This window comes from Mytilus trossulus, chromosome 12, assembly GCF_036588685.1.
Source record: "Mytilus trossulus isolate FHL-02 chromosome 12, PNRI_Mtr1.1.1.hap1, whole genome shotgun sequence".
NCBI classification, from domain to species: domain Eukaryota; kingdom Metazoa; phylum Mollusca; class Bivalvia; order Mytilida; family Mytilidae; genus Mytilus; species Mytilus trossulus.
Genome location: NC_086384.1, coordinates 23,859,425 through 23,867,612, shown reverse-complemented (window position 1 = coordinate 23,867,612; position 8,188 = coordinate 23,859,425). Strand labels below are relative to the sequence as shown.

The 8,188-nt window shown below is 33.2% G+C and overlaps 1 long non-coding RNA gene across 1 annotated transcript; it reads left to right on the top strand.

The window, feature by feature from the left end:
• Nucleotides 1-1,135: 1,135 nt before the first annotated feature.
• Nucleotides 1,136-7,458, top strand: LOC134693404 (uncharacterized). The gene is made up of 3 exons (XR_010102395.1): nucleotides 1,136-1,255; nucleotides 1,898-2,140; nucleotides 5,067-7,458. It is a non-coding gene; the product is annotated as an uncharacterized LOC134693404 (long non-coding RNA).
• The last annotated feature ends 730 nt before the right edge of the window (nucleotides 7,459-8,188 follow it).

The following is an 8,188-nucleotide window of genomic DNA, read 5'->3' as shown; positions in this document are numbered from 1 at the left end:
CAGGTGCATTTCTGCATGATGTAGTTTTAATATGCAAAATTGCGTGATGTAGTTTTGAAATGCAAATAAACTCATCATAGATACAAAATGGTTATTAAGAACCTATATTTTATTTTATTCTTGTGTGTTTCTTATTTGTCCTTTGTGCTGTTCTTTTCTTACTTGTAACTGTAAAAGCCAAGGATCATCCCAGTGTCATGATTAGATTTCGTTCAAACTTTTAAATAAACAAAATATCGTTTCAATTAAATAAGATATCTTATAAGCTTATTGAGATACATGCATATCTTATAATCTTAATTATATATTTTATAGATCACATAAGATATCCTGTACATTAAAACAAACTTATAAAAAGATATCTGATCCATCAATCTTAAAATATCTTGCATATACAAGAGTAAGAATAAGAAGATGTGGTATTATTGCAAATGAGGCAACTCTCCACCAGGGACCAAATGATAGTTCATTGTACGACCTTCAACAATTAGCATAACCCATACCAAATAGTAAACTATGAAATACCCCGAAATGACTAATGAAACACAATTCAAACGAAAAACCACTAAACCAACGCCCTCATTTTTGATTTATGAACAAAACAATAAACGAAAAACAAATATGATTTACTGAAAAAACACCACTGAGTAACATCCTGACTTGTGACAGGCACAATACAAACAGTTGAACATGCCCAATTCATTTAATCTAGACACATCACGTAAAAACTCCTATAACAACCAGAAAAAAAACATATATCTATAGCTTCTAAGATAGATACATCAGATCACAAAAAAATGTTAACCCCGCCGCAAACTGGAAATTGTATTGTATAAGACGGGTCAACATTACTCAATCATATGTCAGTTAATCATTTTTCTTTTTTATATTAGTTGCTGTTTTATCTCTAATGATTTTTTTTTTATGTCATTATGCTATATTCTGTAAACCTCAAGATCCTCAATTAATCACAAAACTTACAAAACTACTTCAAAATTAAGTTGCTTTCTAACCTAATAATAACACTCTTATAAGTTTTAACGTCGTTTTTTTCGTGGACTTTTTGACGTCTCTGACTATTTTGGTCCGACTATTGTGACGCCACCTAATTATGTCGTCCTACGATTGTTGATGACAGAGCTTGATGACAACGGACGTCTCCAAGGGGTTTCTTTGCAATGTGACAGTCGTCAAAACATGGAAGCATACGCAAACGATGATACGGATTTGTTGGCAGCCGTTTATCAGTTATCAAGTAAGTAGTAATACAAAATGTCTAAAATAGTTGACTTGTTATAATTCACGGGGGGTTCAATTTATATAGATTTTACCACGAGCTAGCTCTCAGAACTCAATCTTTTATTACGAACGAAGTAAAAAAGGACCAACACCGTCTCCGTATAATCAATATTGATTATTCATCGGTCTTATAGGCATTCCATACCGAGGGATATAAAAGGGCCGACACAATATATGCACTGGATTAATTCGTTCATCTGTATTTTCGTTATCCACTTTTAGTTAAACTTGCCTAGTCAACCGTGAACGTATATGTCCTTGTTGTTTTTTTTTACTATAGTTAAGATTAATATTAATATTGTTAAAGCGAACCACAGAAGAGATTGGTTGGTTGTAGGCTGTTCATCGTCCAGTGGCAAATATTGCATGCATATTCAGGATGAAAAGAAAAGAAAGGGACACAATATGTAGAGGGTTCCGTTATCACATTAAAAATGTAAAGGAAAATACGGAGAAGGAAAATGGTAGATTAGGCCTTGTTTTATAGCTTGCTAAAAGAGTTTGTAATATTAGCGAATTATGTGGATGTAAAATCATTTTTTGTATCTGAAATAAATGAAAAAGAATCATAACAGAACGTCTATTTATTTCTTTGTAGACACTACAAAACTATCACGGAGAATGATAAAGTGACCATGTGATCACGGAGAATGACAAAGTGACCATGTGCAATTCATAAACAAGACCGTGTGATATTGGTGGAGGGACATATTAACATACTTGATTAGACATAATAGTGTACAGACCTTTATTATTCTATTGGTGATTGGATATTTATTACTTTGAACTAAATGTGTGCGCCATTGGAAGGACATATACAGATACATATCCATGCACTGACGTAAGTAATTTTTTTTTTAAATCATTGTTATGTTATAACCAGTATGAACAACTTTCATATCATTGTACTATTTTCCAAGCGCCACTCTCCCATTGTTATTGATGTTATATACAGGCCCAGCAACGTACCTATCTAAATACAGATTTCAGATAAGGGACGACATCAAAAGATCAATGTAAGATAAAATACGTAATAAGTTTGGGGGTGGGGGTGGGGTGGGGGTGTTGAACTGCTGCAAGATGTGTTTATCTGACATTGATTTTTATACATATTGAATTTTATCTATTAGTCCCAGTCAAACTATAGTAAAAAAATCGTTGCAATATAAAACATTGTATTCATGTTGACTGGGACAGGTTCTCAGCGATGAAGACAGAATTCTGCATTATTTCTATAGAGATAAGAACCAAATACACAGATACAACATGGTAATGGGAGATTCAAAACATTGGCAAACATTCATGAGTATAGTAGATATTTTTAAAGTTCATCATCTATAGTATACAACTCCTCATCTCATTTTACCAATAGATAAAGGGAAATTCATTCAATGTCCGATTATTTTTCAATTTCATTGTCTTCTCAAATTTACATGTAAATGGTTGTTTTGGTGGCATTAATTTTCTCTGTTCAAATCTGACCATACAGTTTTTCTCACTCTCCTTTATAGATTTAGAAAAAAAGTTATGACACTGCAGATGAATGATTGTAAGCTTGCATAGGATACTTTTTAATTGCCATAATCTTACAACAAAGTTGTTATTCTCGTATCAAAAGTCTATAATTATTTAATATTTTTAACAAATTATTTAAATGCTTAATATTATACATTGTATTGATGCTATCTTTTTCTTTGACACTTTGCTACCTTGTTTTTTCTGTATGGTTTAAAGGGGAAATTCAACGTGCTATGACACTTAGTCAAAAACTGTAGTATATAAAGCTGATATATAGCTTCAAAGAATGAGTAAATAAAAAACATAGGTCACCGATAAGGTAAAAAAAATATTTTGCCTTAAAACCCCAATTTTGGCGGGAAAATGGTGAAATTGAGAGAAATGTCTTTTTGGGCCTTTAAAAGATACACATAATAACAAAAAATATTCTTTTAGTGACATAACTTCAATGATCAAATATTTCTAATCAATCAAAATATTTAAAAAAAAATAATATCGAATTTACGACAAATACTTTTCGCATGCATTGTAATTCATGCGTGAAATTATGCGCAGTCGAATAGTCCCGATCCACCTTCAAGATTTACTTAGGTGAGGTTAGGTAAAAATTAATAAATCAAGAAGTTAAAATTTATACTATAAGCTAGTTAAGTAGAGCATCAATTAAGGATAAAAATAAGCTTAAAATATTGTTAGGTCATGGACCTCCTTTTCGATATATTTAATTTGGGATTTAAAATATGGCGGGAAAAGGCTGACTCGGACCTTTATCTTATTTTTGCATTGGTATTATTAGGTCTCAAAACAAAAGAAAGAAAATTAATAATCTTCTAAAATTTTGGTAAATGACTTTTCATGAGCTATTATGTCTTATATGAAAAAATATAAATGGGTGTTATGGGGCAAACTATTTTACATTGTATTGTATGGAAAAATACCAAGGAGTCCGAACATTTGACACAAATTCCAAAACCATAACTAAGTACACCCTTAATGCTAAATGATTTTGTACATTTGTTGAAGTTCCACAGAAAGAGGCATTCAGAGGCGGATTTAGGGGGGGGCAGGGGGCCCGGGCCCCCCCTTTTTGGGAAAAAATTTGGTTGCTTATATAGGGAATCACTGAAGCGTGACTGGAGCGGGCCCCCTCTTAGGTCAGTCAGTGGGCCCCCACTTATGAAAATTTCTGGATCCGCCACTGGGCATGGATAGTTTTGTTTCCAAAAGTAACTGTTTTTTTTCCATGTAAATGATCATTCTTTAAAGAAAAAAGAGAATTTCTTGTATCCTAATTTCCAAATACCATATAGCGTTTAAAAGACGATTTTGCTTATAAAGTAAAAGAGGGGGGAGGGGGTTAAAGACCTTTTTCGGGACGTCGGGATCGGGTGTTTTTAAGCTCGGGGTTTCTGGATTTATCCTTCCGGGATCCGGCAATCTTACTTTTGAAGTTCGGGATGCCGGGATATAATTTTTTTTAAATTCGGGACCTCGGGATATCATGTTTTTAAGTCCGGGATTTCGGGATCGGGACCCCTCCGACCCCTCGGTCCTCGTGGAACAATGATTACATGTTATTGTGGTCTACTAAATAACCTACTACAGATCGATATACAATATAAAATTATTTTCAACAGAACCCTAGTGCATTTATGATACTTTTATTGAAATTAATAGATTTAGTTCGTTTGTCTTTTCTCTAAAAAAAATTACGCCAAATTAATGTATTATATAGATAAGACCGTTGGTTTTCCCGTTTGATTGGTTTTACACTAGTAATTTTTGGGCCCCTTTATAGCTTGTTGTTTGGTGTGAGCCAGTGCTCTGTGATGAAGTCCGTACCTTGACCTATAATGGTTTACTTTTATAAATTGATATTTGGATAGAGAGTTGTCTCATTGGCACTCATGCCACATCTTCCTATATCTAATTACCATTAATTCTATCAATCTTTTAGAATAAGTTTATTCAATTATTGATAAGTTTACCGTGATCGTATCTAAATTTCCGGGCTCTGTAAACACCATTACCATACTAATAAGGATTTTCTGTTCCGATTGATTTAGTTTTCCACAGTTTAGTAACCTGTGACAATTGTATAATAGTACAACATATGAACAGCTCGATCAAGGAACCCGTAGTTCACGAAGATGCTTATTTCTATATGTATATATTTCCCATGTTACTTAATTAATCTGCCATAAACGTTAGTTAAATTATTTGGTTTATTAGTATTAAATTTTTTTCAGAATCGATTGATAAAACCTTTTTCCCACGTTTGATAACCTTATCTTTCTTTACGGGATTCCATTTTCACTCGCCGAAGAAACTCTAACTACAAATATCAAGGTTAAAGTCACTGCATGCGGAAAAGATGTGGCCGAAAAAGATTACAAGATAATAATTCAATAGCAGTATCTTATTAAAGATTTGGATTACAAAAAGGATTTTCTCTCAAAAGGAACTTAATGTGCACGTGTTTTAAAATAAAACTTAAAGTGAAGAGAAATGTTTAAAAATGTACTTTCGATCAATAAGCTTTCCGAAAGGGCTCTTTTGTTTGAATCTATTTTCTATGTATTTTGAGAATTAGAATTCTAGTATAAGACATTACAGACATAAAGCATTAAAAAGCGTTGAGAGACAAGCAGTGGATTTCACCAGTGGGGATAATATTACAAGCACAGAGGAAGGAAGTATAAGGAGAGGGGCATAACTATACCAGAAGGACTTATGGACAAAGTTAATTAACTTTCAACAATTGAAAACAGATGTGACTGAAGACTTTACTATTCTCGAGCAGCTTTCCCGCAAGTTTTAGTATTAGCTAAAGAGTAGATAAATAAGATTTTAACAAATTAGTGATTGTTAAATAACAAACATTGTAGACAATTTGTGCAAAAAACAGCAGCCGATATTTCAAAACAGCACTTGTAAATCCTACCAATAAAAAGTAATTATTTTAAAAAATAACTTCCAATTGAAATAGATTACCAGACAATATCGTGTGTGCCAAGACAATAGAGAGGTTTAAAACTTCAGATGCTCTCTCATCGTTGGACCTTATTTACCAGGGCCCCTGTTCAGCTGTCATTGAAACATTGTACACCCTGAAAAGTATACCTATTCAGATTCAGATTCTGAATTTCAGACATGTAGCAATTCTATTTCATTTTTATACGATTGGAAAACATTTTTCGCGTCGTATATTATTGGTATGACGTTGTCGTCGTCGTCGTCCGAAGAAACATTTGGTTTCCGGACAATAACTTTAGTCAAAGTGAAGGGATCCTATTAAATTTGACCAGAATGTTCAATTACACAAAGGGAAGGTTGGGATTGATTTGGGGGATTATGGTACAAACAGGTTAGAAATTAGGGGCCAAAAACAAGCAATTTTGTAGTTTCGGGAATATAACTTGTAAGTTTATGGATCTCTCTGATATTGTACTACAAGGTTCAGATTACGATTGAAAGACTGGGTATGAGTTTGGGGGTAATTGACCCAAATGATGAAGAATTAGCGGACAAAAAGGGGACAAATACAAGCAATTTTGTAGTTTCTCATAATAACGTGTGTGTAAGTATGTGGATATCTCTGAGATATGGTTCCATATCTCAATGGGAAGACTGGGTATGAGTTTGGGATAATTGCCCAAACGTTCAGAAATTAGGTGCCCAAAAGGGGCCAAAACCAGCCTTTTTCTAGTTTCCAGACAATAACTTGTGCTTAGGTGTGGATTTCTCTGAAATTATATTACAAGGTACCATACCTTTAAGAGAAGGCTGGGATTGAGTTTGGGGGTAATTACTTCAAAGGGGGTCCTAATTTTTTTTTTTTCATATTCTTTTAGTATTTTTTTCTTTAAAATTGTCAATTTTTTTCATGTGATAAAAATAAGCAAAAATACTGATTTCACAGGAGATACACACCAAACAGGATGTGTAAGTTATCATATAAAGGATTGCGCAAAAGCAAGAAATCTTCCAATAGCATATTATTGCACTGTAGCATAATATTGTGCAATAGCAAGAGATCTTCAACTGCACAGTATTGCACAATAGCAAGAAACATCCAATTGCACAATATTGCGCAAAAGCAAGAAATCTCCAATTGCACATGTACAGTATTGGGCAATAGCAAGAAATATCTAAAAGCACAAATATCCGCAAGACTTCCTCAATTGCACAATAGCCAAAGAAATCGTCAGTTGCACAATATTGCACAGTAGCAAGAAATATCTTATTGCAAAATACCAAGAAATTTTTAATTGCACAGTATTGCGCAATAGCACAGTATTGTCCAGTCGCAACGAATAGTATTGTTGAATAGCATATTATTGCACAGTATTGCGCAATTTCAAGAAATTTCAATTGAAAATAAAGACAAATACTTTAACCCATTTCAAATTTATAAGAACTTTCACCACATTTATTTTGTGTGAGAAACCTATATTATGTCAAAATTTTTATCGCAATCCAAATTCAGACAGTATCTAGCTTGAAAATTGTGTCGAAACTTGCACCAACTGTATGGTGCGGTCGTATCAGGCTGCGCTCTGCGGATCATTTTATTTTAAGAAGCATTTATAAGGATTGTTTACTTGTTTAAATCATAATAAAGATATAAATACAATGAAACTACGTCATTTTCTATTCAGCTTTTAGTTTTTACCATATAAGTTTTAATTTAACAATCAATAGTGAATTCTAAGCTTGATAATGCTTGATATGGCTTCGTTTTTCTCAACTGTTCCAAAGGCCATGTTACCTCTCGTCAGCACTTGGCGTCTGTCATCAATCATAGATGTTCTCGTCAAAAACTGCGGAAACAAATTCAACCAAAGTTTATGTGAATTACCATTAGGGTTCTCAAAATAAAATATGATAATCCATCTCATTTCATTAAAGATGCTGCATATAATATTTATTAGAAATATATATCTGGGAAGATAATCAAATGTCATGATAAGTTTTCCTAGACTAGATCAAAGTAAAAACTACCTAGCCTAAATTTGTCGAAAGCAAAATAGCGTACTGTAATCTGTATGAAGTGCAGATACAATCAAATAATGGTACCCTGTTGTTTAGAATTTGTAGGTATACATAGGTCAGTTATAAAGCCCGTTTACGTACATTCTTACTATTCCATACCTTCATGCAACCTTTAGGTTTCGGATAGCAGGCATACAAGATTTTCTAGAAATGCAATTAAGCAATAACGGGCTCCATATCTATAGGAAATTACGAAGGAACAGCTGGCATGTTGTCCTGATTCATTTGCTAAAATAATGGATGAAGTAACTTCCCCTTATTTTAGCAATACATAATGTTGTTTCATTCAGAAAACGCATTGCATTTTTCAAAAAAA